Raw genomic sequence first — 14,032 nt, 5'->3', positions numbered from 1 at the left:
TGTTACTGGGTCCTGCATTTCTTCAACTTGACGTAGCTGATTAGGTTTCTTCAATGTTGTTTCAGAAGAGAACCAAAAATAGTCACAAATCTGAATCTTGGACCGAATGAGTTTGTGATAAATATATACAGTGCAATCTGTAAATTATTTGGACAGTGACACAATTTTTGTTCTTTTGGCTGTGTACTCCAGCACATTGGATTTGAAATAACACAATGAGCCGGTTGTTATTGTGGCTCTGTACTCCATCACATTGGATTTGAAATAAAACATTAAAACATTTCCAGTTCTGTTCTTGATGCTTTTTTTTCTTGATGGTTTACCTCCAGCAGTGAACCCTCTCAGATTATGCTGGTGTAGGCCTCTCTTTAAGGAAGTCTTTGACACACATAGGCCCACATCCTGGAGAGTGTTCATGATCTATTCAACAGTTGGAAATTGGATTTTCTTCACAATTTAATGTATTCTTTGATCATCCACTACAGTGGTCCTCCATGGTCTACCAGGTCTTTCGATATTGCTGGGCTCACCAGTGCGGTCTTGCTTCCTAACAATATTATGAAATAGTTGATTTTGACACACCCAATGTTTCGTCTGTACCGCTAGTCAATTTTTCTTTTAGATTTTCCACCTCATCATGGCCTGCTTTAGTGTGTGTGTGTGTGTGTGTGTGTCATAAAATGTAATAAAATCTTTCTGCTTGTGGTCACAATACTTCAACCCCACAAGTGGATGGTGTTATTTATTTATTTATTTTAGTTTAAAAAAATATACATATATATATCTCAGGATAAGGTATCCTGTCACAGATCACAAAGAACACCAGTAGTGAAACAAATTACTGTGCAACTGTTCCATAATACTTGACAGTATTTAAGATATATTTTTTGTAACTGTTCAACCATACTGTTCAACCAATTTATAACTGTTTGGTTGAATAAGGAAGCATTTTCCACCTGAAAATATATCAAAGGGAGTTATGAGGTGTAGCCATTTTCTTCCAAAATACCTTTGGTGAAAAAGGCATTTTTTTAATAGTTTACTTTTTCATACTATTTTAAGTTATTTAAGTTTAAAAAAGTGAATTCCAGTGAGTTTCTGTTGGGTACCAAGCTGATGACTATGACAAGGCTGATTTAGAAAAGCAACGGCCTTCATATTTTCAGAGATTTATTTTCTAAGAAAACCCTGGAGAGTTAGAGCCGTCACATTCAGGAAAACGTGAATAGCTAAAGATTCCACCCGGGCCTGATTTCCATTTCATGTGTACTGCATTGGTCAAAGGTAAGATATTCATGCTGTGTGTATAGAAGCAATAGTTGAAGAACATTTTGGTTTTGCTGAGCACATCAGTTCAGTTCAGTTCTTGTCACAAAAAGACAGCGGTAGCACTGGAACGTAGGCCAGGGGAACAGAAGTTGGATATATTGGCTCAGGCAATGGATTCATTTTTTTTCTCTCTTGCCAGCAGGCATTAGAATCTGTGTGAAAGGAAGAGGAACACTGTGAATAAATGAAACCCGTATACAGGTTGACTTGCTATTGGTACAGAGTTGCATAAAATTTGCAAAGAAACAGAATTCACCTGGGGAGTGGGACTAATATGTCTGTGGGTTTCTGATATCTCCTGACTGATTCTGTAAGTCACATAAATAAATAAAAAATAAAAAAATATCTCCAGAAAGAAGGATATTAAAGGCACTGGATATAATTTCCTCAGGGCATTATGTCCCCAGCTAAAAACCTTTCGTTTTCTTAAAAATTAAAGAGTTTCAAGAATGTTTGGACAGAACTGAACTGCCCGATACAATAATGTTTGTTTGTTTATTTATTTATTTATTTATAAGACCAGAAAACTATCAAGAGATGTAGTGACCATGGAAATTAACGTATGGTGCGAATCTATGCCTCACATGTATTCTGTATCATTTACTGCCTGATTGAATTCAGAGACTTTTGATGTACTATGCCACTGGTATCTTCGAATCGAATGCAGTCATTGACCATTTATTCATGACACTCTATTTAAAATAACAGTTTTACAACTACCTTTGTTCAAAAGGTCCTACCAACTCCTCCGTTTGTTTCTTGTTCATAGGCAAGGTACATAAGTTTAGATCAGGGGTCCTCAATCTTATCCAGAAAGGGCTGGTGTTGTCGCAGGCGTTTGTTTCAACCAAGCGATAACACACCTTATTATACTGATCAAGGTCCTTAGCAAAGACTCTAATGGTTGATTAGTTGAATCAGGAGTGTGACTGCTTGGTCGGAATGAAAGATTCACACCCACAGTAGCCATTTCTGGATAAAACTGAGAACCCCTGGCTTAGAGAATTTTGGAATCCCCCCAGCATATGGTTTTATTGAGAAGAACTTCTCCATAAAGCTACACATGGTAGCTAAAGTGATTGAGTTTGTTGGTGCAGCAGCTTTATCTAAAACCAAATTTAAATCCAAAAACTTGCCCTGTTTCTCAAATGTTCCAGCTGTTCCACAACTTCTTTTGTTTTACACTGTTCTTTAATTTGTATAGCACCTTTCTCAAACCTAAGATTCACAGAGCAAAAGCAATGCACTTGAGTGCTGTGGTATGGTAGTACAATAACAGAGGTGCTGAGGGATGGATACACACACACACACACACACACACACAGTCTCACCCTCCCTCCCCCCCCCCCTCTCTCTCACACACACACACACACACACAATTACAAGCAGCCATTTGTGATGAAAACAATGATATTGTAAATTTAAGTGTGAACCAACCAGTCCAAATGAAAGCCCTGGCAATTCTGCTTCATGGTGCAATATATAAATAAAATTACTTTCACATTTAAAATCTGCTGTATGGATCTTTGCCCATCCAGAACCATTATGTTTCTACAGTCTGATACAGTCTGTGTACATGTTCGTCTTACTATGGGTGGAAGACATAGTGAACCCTTGCAGGAGAAAACCCACTAGGCCCTGTGGAGACAGAATCATTGAAATTCTGAGCACAGAATAGCTCTCAGAAATTTTAAGATCAAAATAGGAGTCTTCAAAGTATTATTTTCTGTCTGAGGAATCACATTCCATTGGTTCTGAACCCTCCTATAAACGCCCAAATTGCATGCACACATTCTTCAAGACATTATTATGTAGCAAAGAAGCAAAGCAGGAAAAAATACATATATAAATACAGTTTACTTCATATTTAGCATGTCATACATAGACTTAAATTTCCTTTCAACATTTTAATTAAGATTTCACTCAAAAAAAAAAAAACAGTCGCAAAAATAAGTGAATATTTGAATTAGTCAGAAACAGATGCTACCCGCATATGGCGCATATTTTAATTGTCTTCACATTTCTTTGTGTCTCATCCACACTTGGCAAACGCCTGGCTGAAATATCTGCGTTTCATCGTATGGAGGGAAGAATAATTACAAACACAGAGCCAAGAGAAGTGAGAGAAGAAATTTTTAGCTACAGTTTTGCTCTGTGGACTATAGCACGTTAGCAACCGGAGTCAATCACCCTCTGCATTTCATTATGCATGCTAACGGAGCATTGAAATTGATCAATTATTTTACTTTGCCACACTTAATTAATTATCTGAGATTTCACAGATGTTTGCATCGGACCAAGTTGCCCATTTAATTCTCCTGCAGTGTGACAGAGGAGTAGCAATCGACCCCTGTGATCAGCATTCACGTCCACTCCTCTGATTTACTCCCCTCAGCTGCTCCCTCAGTAAATGCAGGCCGTTTCAAGTTTAGCTTTGCCCAGACGCTAACCTTGTTCACGGCTGGAGCTCTCTGACCCCACACCCAGCTAATTAAGAACAGCTCGGTTTTAATTTTAGTTTTGTGAAAAGTATTTAAGCCGTTTCGGAGCCTGATTTTCAGGTCCAGGTTCGAGGGTCGTCGCTCAGCGATAGTGGTCTAAAATAAGACAGTGGTGGGAAGCCACATCAAACTTACCTTTGATAATTTCAGTAGCTTTTGGAATTGCTTATTTTCCTTTTTTTTTATTTATAAGATTTTGAGTGTCGAACATATTTCAGCTTAGGGCATGTTTGTATGAACCCTGACACCTGTTGATATAATTGAAAAGATGTTAAAAGAATACAAGATCATCTTGGACTGGTTTAAGTTAAAGCCTTAGGGACAGTCGCTCTGGACAGGTACCGAACTAAGATACAGCTGGGGTGATGCCATTTATATGTTGCCCACATTTACACTTACACTCTGGCAGCTAATGATATGTATTTGGTATTTCAAAGGTAGTGTGAAAGCATATTCTCTGAGAGGTGTTTTCTGACTTTGGATTATCTTCAGCACAGCATCTCATATCCTGAGGCTGATGAGTTCTTTTTATGAATCATCAGTGTACTCTGCACGTAAAACCTATTGACATGGGCAGGCTGATCAATCTCTAAACATGCCAGAGTTGATTTGACAGGAACTGACACAGTGGATTAAGAAGAAGCTTTCTGTATATACCTGTAAAGCTGAAATCAAAGCATTCTGAGCCTTCTTTTTTTTCTATCGTTACATTATTTTCATATCGGCAGTACCAGCAGGCTCAGACTGAATATGAAATGCTTTCTGAAAATGCCTCTTTACGCCTGATATTACCAAGCCCTCACTGACATACTGGACCTGGGAATTTAACAAGTGGGTTTTAAAGATTACCATGACAACGATCAAACTTTCAAGGCCAGGGACTGTCTGTTAAGTGTGTAGGTGGTGAATAATGTGTAAGCTTTAGCTGTTCAACACACTTTTCATTGTGGAAGGTATACTTTACCCGACACTTGTTCTAGAAGCATCAGAACTGTTTGGGGGAATCAATACCAATATTTTTAATTTTGGTAATGTGTAGAAATGGGTCGGCAAATTTGTGTCCTCGGTAGCCATCCTCCACATGGCCCAACCTATGTTACCATGACAGCATGATCAGAGAGGGAAGAGTGAATAATGTGTTATCTTTGCAAGAGGTCAGCTGGACAGACTCTCCTTTGTGTCCGCAGTTCTCTCAGAGTCAAATGCAAGGCAACAAACTCTCTCTCTCTCTCTTTCTTGCTCTCCCTCTCTCTCTCTCTCTCTCTCTCTCTCTCTCTGAACCAAAGAAAGCATTGATTGCTATTTTCTGGCAATGTTACATCTCATTTTTTTTGTTATATACCTTTTGACTTTGAGAGTGTGCCGTTAATACCTTTCTGTATGCTGCTATACCATTTTGTTATCTCCTGACAGGAATGCGATTGTTGCTGATATAAGCATCCCGTGTTGCTGTTCTAGAGGTGGGGGTAATTTGGGTCTTTCTAAATCAATGCCAGTATGTTCCCTATATACTCTCTGCCAGGCAAACCTGCAGAATTATGCAGTAGCACAGCACTGGAGCAATTCATTTGCTGACGAGGCACGAGGCGCTCTAGGTCAATACTCCACAACAACGCTGCCAGTTTATTTGTGTCTCTCATGGACATAGCCATCCAAAAATGAAGCACTCAAATATGGAAATGAAGCAAGTAACTGAGGCAACCCACCCCACCTCCCCTAAATATAATGGAAAAAACAAAAATGTTGTGTGTTGGGTGGCTATCCTGTTAAGGTGCTATTGTAGTGCACAAATAGGCTCCGCAGTCCGGTGTCACATCAAGACCGTGCCAGTACCAATTGTGACCAGCAACCATGCAGGGTGATGTACATTTGGCTTCAGCACTACTCAGGGACGGGAGGGTTTCAGTCAGCTGTGATGACAGTGACTCATCATGCACCAGCAACCCCCGCTTGCTAAGCAGCCATCCACAATTCCTCCTGTTGATCTGCATGTGAAGTGTCTTCTTTCAGCTCATGTTCATTTCACCACAAGTGCGAGCCCAACTCGCAAACCGCAGTGTGATAAGGAGCCGTGTGCTTAAGAGCAGCAGCACACATGCTTGTCTGCTCTCTCCGAAATCGATAGTGGATGCTGATAAAAATAAGGTTGGGAATTCCAAAGGAGGAGAAAAACGAGCATTTAAAAAAAGGCATTTAGCTGATGCTGTTTTTTAGATCAACTTACACAGCTCACATTCTTTACAGTCAATACATTAATATAGCTGGATATATATTGTGAAGCAATTGGGTACTTTATTCAAGTTAAGTTAAGCTATACTTTATTGAACCCCTTGGGGTAATTTGTCATCTGCATTTTAACCCATTTTAATTACTTAGAAGCAGTAAGCAGGCACAGTGCAGTGCTCGGGGACCGACTCCGCTTCTGAGGCGAGCGCCTTGGTCAAGGGCAATGGCAGGAGTAAGTAACCTAACATGCATGGGTACACAGGTAGTTCCAAGCTGGGAATAAAACCCACAACCTTTTGCAAGCCCAGTTCCCTAACCATTATGCTACACTGCTGCCATTTGTAAAGATAGGACCTCAGAGAACCCGGTATATCCTTTTGTTTTTCTTGTTCCCCTTGTTTTCTTCCTGTATTTGTTGTGCATCTCAGCTGAATGCATTTAGCAGGTCCAATCAGAGTCTATGGCAGTGCTAGTAATGCTGATTTGACTCCAGAGCCCAGGCGTCAGCTGTAATTGTAATTAAATCGGCTGGGTTCCTGGTCTTGTTTTGGAGACAGAAAAACATGACTCATTTCATCTCCCTTGGAAGCTGAGATTTGTGAAATTAATCTCTGATGTGTGGCAGTAGATTGTGTTGACCAAGACCCCCTGTTCAATGCAACAGGCTATTAGCCTAACATAAGACTGTGAGAGCTTTCATTCCAGATAATTGCTGTTTAGATGGGTGTAGTTAAATAGCACAGAGATGGTTAAAAATATGAAAGAAAATAACATTTTAAAAGATTTGAATTCAATACAGCTGGCTGCACTCACCATTTATGCCTCGCTTGTTAATATTGGAGAGTAGATGCATGAGTGTCTGCTGCATGTGGCTCAGGTCACAGGTTATTAACTGGAATCTTCATTCATTGGCCCTTTTCACAGAGATCAATGATGATTGGCTACTGGTAGAATTGATTGCATCCACGTTCTGCACCTTTTCCTGAGTAATCCGGATGTTCTGTCTTTGTTTTGAAAAATTAATTTCTACAAACCAAATTTTTACAAGCTGAATTTTTAAAAACTGAATTTTGGAAACCTATCATTTGAGATATAAATTAATAACTTTCTTTCTTAAATTTCTTGTGAATAAATAAACTAAAATGTACTGAATTCATAGTAAAAAAAACATCTAATATATTAATTACTGTGCAAATCTTTTTGAACTTATTTTCTTCTGTATAAAAACAAAAGCACTCTACCACAAAGCCTTAGGTTAAATGCATGCAGTTATTTAACAGGTTAGCATAGTTACACACTTTGTAACCCCTTTGAAAGCACTCTAGCAGGGAACAATTACAGCGGATGAATTACATTGCCCAAGGATAGAAAAGTAGTTTCCAGAAACGGATTCCACTAATGAGAAGCGTCTTTTCTTATTTCTGGCGTAAATTTGCGCAAAATTTCTCAGGTATCCAACAATAAATTCTCCCTCAATTTGCTGCAAAGAAGAAAACTTACTTACAGTTACCCCCAAAAGTGAGTGAGCCTATCCAGAAGGAATTTAATTTAGAAAAGTTTAAATAAAAAACATTGTGCACTCTAATGATTAAAGCCACGGTCCAGTGAGATTAGTCGAGGCTTTTTTTCATTCCGTAATCAAACTTCTTTACAGAGAAGTAAAACCATAGCTGTGGCACAAATCCTGTTAAAGTGCCTTCACTGCTACTCCGGCATTGGCAGGGACACAAGCAGCTGCTAGATCATGCCAAAACACTGCTCGTCCTACAGTGTACATTCACTCCCCCTTTTCAATTTTGCTGTAATTTACAAGACTGTAATTATTTTAGCTCCAGTATTACCGCCACCAGACTCCTGGGAACTGCGAATGTGATCATTCAATGTAGGCCTGGCTTTCTCATAGTATGGAATTCAGTACAAGCCCAAACTTGCCCCTTAGCTGTGCCCACATCCTGCCACCCTTCTGCCATCTACAAGTCGGGTTTACTGTGGTAGAAGTTGATGTACTTCAGTGCTCTGCTGTACACAGAATAGCAATATAACAGACTGTCTGTCCCTGAAGTGACCTGGAGGCTAAGCAGCTTTGCCTTGTTTTTGTTTTTGCCTCTTGGCCGAACTCGTGTAGTGAATGGGACGGCTTGCTGAGGAGAGGGATGGGGGGGGGGGGGGTGCGGCAGCTGAATCTGGCCAATGGGATTTAATCCGTTCTCTGTGACTCAGTGCCTTGCACTGGAGGGTCAGTATTTTGTGTCGATGTGTTGCTGCAAATTGTGCGTGTGTGTGTTTGTGCGCGCGCGTGCATGAATGTGAGTGAGTATGTGTGGGAGGATTGATATAGTGGTTGTGTCCCCTCTTTTCCTTCAACTACAAATGGAAGCAAGCAAGGCATTGGTAGGGGGTGTCATGTTGCTAGGCGACACTAAGATTGACGAAGGCTGGGTGGTAGGGGTAGGGGTGGGGGGCATTATAAACCCATTATCCTGCACTGCTGCCAGGGCCAGAGTCTGTTGGAAAAGCAATTTGGTGTCGGGAACGGAGGGCCAAAAGCCAACAGAGAAAGGCAGAGTTAAAAATGGCTTGGTGCTCTGTGTGCGATGACTTGTGGTCCGATGTTATTCCTCATCTGGCTCTGTCCTCTCTGCTTTGAGCACAATGCAGTGCTGCTTTACCCCGGGCCTTAGATGACAGTGCTTAATATCTAGATGTTAACAAGAGCTCAGCACAGCCAAAGGCACCTGACGGCCACCACAGGTGCATCAATAAAAAGAATAAATAAAAAAACAAGTTGTCTGAAGGAAAACAATACTGTTTTTATTTTTTTGAAGATGTAATGCATATGCTAGTACATTCTCCTGGTCAAGCAGTTTTCCATTGGCAATGACTTCTGCTGTAATCAGTGGAAGTGGCAATAGTGGTGGCAGTATGGCGTAGTTGTTAGAGACATTGGGCTGTAGTTCTTAAGTACTTTAGCTTGTAGTTGTTATGCACATTAGCCTGTAAAGCTAAGGTTGCAGGTTAGTTTCCCAGGTGGGGCACCTCTGTTTTATTCTTGAACATGTGTACTTATCTCAATCTGCTATTGTAAATAGCTTACTGCATAAATAGAAACTATGTAAACATCTGTAAATTACTGGTACTTACATAAATAATGTTATGCATGATAATCCACTGGATTACATACATGTATGTGCTTAAAGAAACTATGAGGAGACTGCATTAACACTAGAAAGGCCACGTTTTTTGCTACCTTAAACCGCCATGCCTTATTCAGACTCATCCAGCATTACAACATTGGTTTCACCACCCACAGCAATCTTTTATTATAAATAAAGGGCATGACTGTTTCAATTTAAACATTTTTATTTGAAAACAGTTTTGTTATATCGGTAAGGGAAAATGTGCCAAGGCGTATTCCAGGCACATTAAATGTGCAAAACAAGCAAAACACAAAATGGAGAAAACACTTAAAGAAATACAATGTGTATATAAAAAGTAATTTCTTCAGTCATAACGGATTCCACGTGCTTCTCTCAGTCCCTTCCCTTGCTCCTGCAATTTTGATTGAGCTTTTACATATGTACTGTTTCTCTCCTCTTACTCATAAATTCCACAGGGAACGCACAGCTTTGGTTGTTTGTGTAAGCAGGGCCCGCACACAAATCAATTGCATTTCACACAGTTGTCTTTAGCCTTATTCTGACTGCATTTGCCGACCTGGCGCTGCGTTTCTTTGCAGCGAGTGATGGCTGTGCGAGGTGATGCAGTGATCGTGGCTGCTTTGGCGGCTGCTTCTTCTGTCTTCTGTTATTTTCCACAGCACACATGCCAGGTCCATGATGAAGTCATTCATCAGTAATTCCTGTGCTTCCTCTTGTCCCATTCGCTTGCGTGATATTGCCATCCTGTAGTGTATTCAGAGTTTCAGTGTCACCATTTCAGTGAAAAACTGAAAGCATGTCATTGAGGCGTTGTACCATAAACCCAGACTTTCTACGACTACAATACCCATAATTATTGATCCCCGCACTGAAGGCAATAATCAAAGTAAATTATCTTCATCAAACGATTGCAGTGAATTCATTTTGTGTGATTATATCTGCAAAATTAGTTTTGATAGTGCTTGACTCAGCTTTTGGTATCAATCGTACCATTCACACCTGGATATCAGCAGCTGTTACCTATTGATTCTGAAGAAGACGCTAAGTCGAAATGTCAGTCTTATTTAAATAAACGTGTTTTATTTTGTATGAGTACTCCATTTTCTACTTCGGGTAATTCAGGTAGTAGTGAAATGCTCGGGTATATATATTTTACCTGTTGCCAATTGTCTGGCAGGGGGTTTTGTGAAGAAAACAGCACAAAGTGCCTGTTTTCTATAACGAGTCAATTTTTTGAGAATTCGTACAACAGAGTTATTTTAAGCACAGCTATTTAGGAAAGGTTGTGGAAGGAGCATGGTATTGCATTTGCGGTATTGGAGTAATTTGTATTTTAAAGTCCAAACGCCCGATGACATCGTCTCTGGCCTTTCTGGTGTTAAACAAAAAACGGAAAATACCTTTTCATGAATCTAGTAACCACCCTCTGCCTTGTATTGTGGATATTTTTAGAATTCAAACTGACATTGTTAATGGCACATAAAAGCAATATCCCCTTATTCGCACAGTCCATGGGCCCAGGCCTGAAATCAATATCTTGTGTTGCAGGTGTAGATTAGGGAAATTTGTCAGACAGACACTTGACCCAGTGAAAAGAGGATTTCAGCCTGCTTGAATGTGGGTCATGCTGGGTGTGAGCAGAAAACAGATTACACCAGGAAGAGGAAACTGGATTAGGCTTGGGTGACATGTACTTCCCCTGATCACTCCTTAATCAACTGTGTGTAGCTCAGGGGTAAATCCTCAAATCCTAGAATATGTTGTTGTGCCCAGTTAGGCCAAAAAAAATAAAAAATAAAATAAGGCCAGAGTGCCCTAATTCCACCGTGATGAAAAAGTGCCATATCACTCACTCATGCCCTATGAGCATAACACAGTAACACCCTCCCATGGCTCAAAGTGGAACCAACATTAAGTTTGACTGTTTTTCCTCAACAATGTTATGTGCACTAAAAATGAAACGCAAGCACGTGACAGTCCCACTACCTAATCCTGTGTCACGGAGAGGCCATTTAGAGGATAACCCCAGTGTAATGTTAATCCTCTATTTACTTTAGCATTGTTTTTACTTGAGTTAGCGTGCTGGAATAGTCTAAAAAAACTGAACTATGCACCCCTCCACCCTTTCTGACTGTGTCTGTTTGCTCCCTCTCTTACATGCCAGTGCAAAGCTGTTTTGCTGTTTAGCTGTTTCTCTCCTGGTTGTCTGTGACCTCATACCCATTCCTTCCCACTGAATGCTTTACTCACAGATGGTCCAGGTTTCGTGACAGCACATTGTCACATGGCCTTGGGTAATCATGTGACCTCTGTGTGAGACAGTCTTCTCCATTTCACTGGGATTAAGTATAGCCACACTTTTGTGTTGTTGTTGTTGGTGCTGGTGATGTGAGAGTGTTTGACTTATGCAATAGATATGTACTTACATATTTACACTGCTCACAATAGCTTCAGTTTGAATACAATACTAATAATGGAATACTTAAGTCAATTAAATCCCACATTTTGGTTTTTATAGCAAATTGTAAAAATATGATTAGCCAAAACAGATCACTGGGTTCTTTATTGCTGTGTAAATGGGTATATATCTCCATCTAGTGGGGAATATCAAAACTGCAAACAGATTGGGGCATGGTTTTCCAGTCTAATTTATCATCCAATATTTTATATTTTCAAACCAAAAACATAAATAAATAAATAAATAAATAAATACATGTACAGGTATAGTAATAGATGTACTCAATTGTCACATGCAGATCAGTTGAGGAAAAAAGAAAATCTCAATGAAATATAATATCACAAAATATATTTTATTTTGTGATATTATATTTTATAAAATAATGGATTTGTTTATAAATTCAGTTAATTCAAAACAGATGTTTTAGAGAACAGAATCTGCTAGTGAAAACTGTGAAGCTCAAATCTCAAAAGTTTACAAAGTAGCTCAAAATTCTTACAATCAACACAATTAAAGCTGTACCTTGAAATTCCTACCATCCCAAATACAGTCTTCATTAATGTTGCCATATTCACATAATCCTACTACTTCTCTCCTGAATATTGTCTGCACACACACGTGCATGCATGCTGACTTACACGATCAGAATCATTTGCAGTCTATTAGGTATTCTGTAATTAAGTTATCAGTCTGGATATTTCTTTGTGGCTTGTCCACCATTAGTCACTGGGATGGATTTCAGTATCCATAACAACAAGGAAAAGTTTTATCAAATACATTAACCACTGTCAAACTTTCTGTAAATACTAGTCTAATCTGAATTATTGCCACTGTCTTTTTCCAGTTCCATCCTCCATCAAATAAACGTGGTTCCATTTTTAATAAAACATTTAAAGGAAGCCTCCACAGTAAAATAAAAATTAAATGCACAGCTTTCTAAATGAAAAATATCTGTCTTTCTTGTGGTAAATATTGCATATTTAATGTATTATTTTCATTTGAAAAATAGTAACAAAAGCTGAAGTCAGTTGAATGGTCAGTAGTATGTGCAGTATCTGTAGCCTGTTTCTAGTCTGTTTCTGAGAGGCCGAAAACTGTGTCCTGTACTCAGGTTTTAATTATTGTTGATTCGGATTGAAGCCTTAAGATTGAACTGATTGCCTGCCTTCATAACAAGCAATAGGTTTGTCTTGGTAGTATCATGCATTACTCAAATGTTATTTATTGCTATGTTATATATATATATATATTCAAAATATATATATTTTTTCTCAGGTTTACTGAAAAATGTTGACAATTGTCAACCTGCATACCCTTGCAGTGTTGGAATTATGGTGCAAAAATACTGATATGTCATTTGGAAGCAAGAATTTTAATCTTACAAGAAATTTAATTTTCTATTCGGCAAGTGAAATATTTTCTTCCTCTCTGTTTCTATTTTCAAGCAAAATTATAATTACATTTTATTTGCTCTGGTGTGATATAAAATAGCACAATGAAAGGGATATGATGACTTCAGCAATAAATACAAGATTACCTAGGACTTCAAATGCACGTGAGTAGCAGCGCTCAGGAGGGAACAGTCAACATGATCACGCCATTAGGGTGATACACATCAAACGGTTAAGTATCTTTTTAATCTTGGTGCCTGGCAACAGTAAAGGTTGCAACTCAGCGATGGGGTCAGATCAGTCTTCTGTAGAGCGCTTGGAAGACAGCCGACTGTTTTAAGCCAAAGTCTCTGTTCTTCTCAGAGCACCATTGCACCACTGCCTGTGTGATTCTGAATCGTTTTGTAGTTGGTGAAAGCTTAAATATATCTATAAAATATATCTAAAAACTGATCCAACTATTGAGTTTTTTTGTACCCTACTGCAACATAGGAAGTTTATTTCTTTGAGTTCCAGTTCGCGCAAAATGTTTCTGTTCCTTTTGTCCCATAAAGTCTTCAGGGTCTGAAGCAGATGCCCTGACGCACTTAATGCTTAATGTACTGGCAGACAGTCATTTTAACGCAGAGACATCAATACAAATCAACAACCAGAAAAAAAAAACACCAATATCCTCTCAAAAGGACACTTTAGAACCAGCAAAGCAGCTATCCAGTGCACTCCCCCACAGTGTAAACCTTAGCCCAGGGGTGCCAAATCCTGTTCCTACGGTACTGTAGGTTTTCACTTCAATCCAAACAAAGCACACCTCATTCAACAGCCAGGGATCTCATTGAGCTACTAATTAATAGAATCAGGTCTGCCATATTAGGGTTGAAAATTTACATTTTCAAATACAAATTATAAAGTAAATGACAAATACTAAAATGTGACCTGAATGGTAGATTGTTTTATTTTAGCATTGTGTAC

The sequence above is a fragment of the Anguilla rostrata genome, chromosome 3 (genome assembly GCF_018555375.3).
Source record: "Anguilla rostrata isolate EN2019 chromosome 3, ASM1855537v3, whole genome shotgun sequence".
Taxonomy (NCBI): Eukaryota; Metazoa; Chordata; class Actinopteri; order Anguilliformes; family Anguillidae; genus Anguilla; species Anguilla rostrata.
This window is presented reverse-complemented; position numbering follows the sequence as displayed.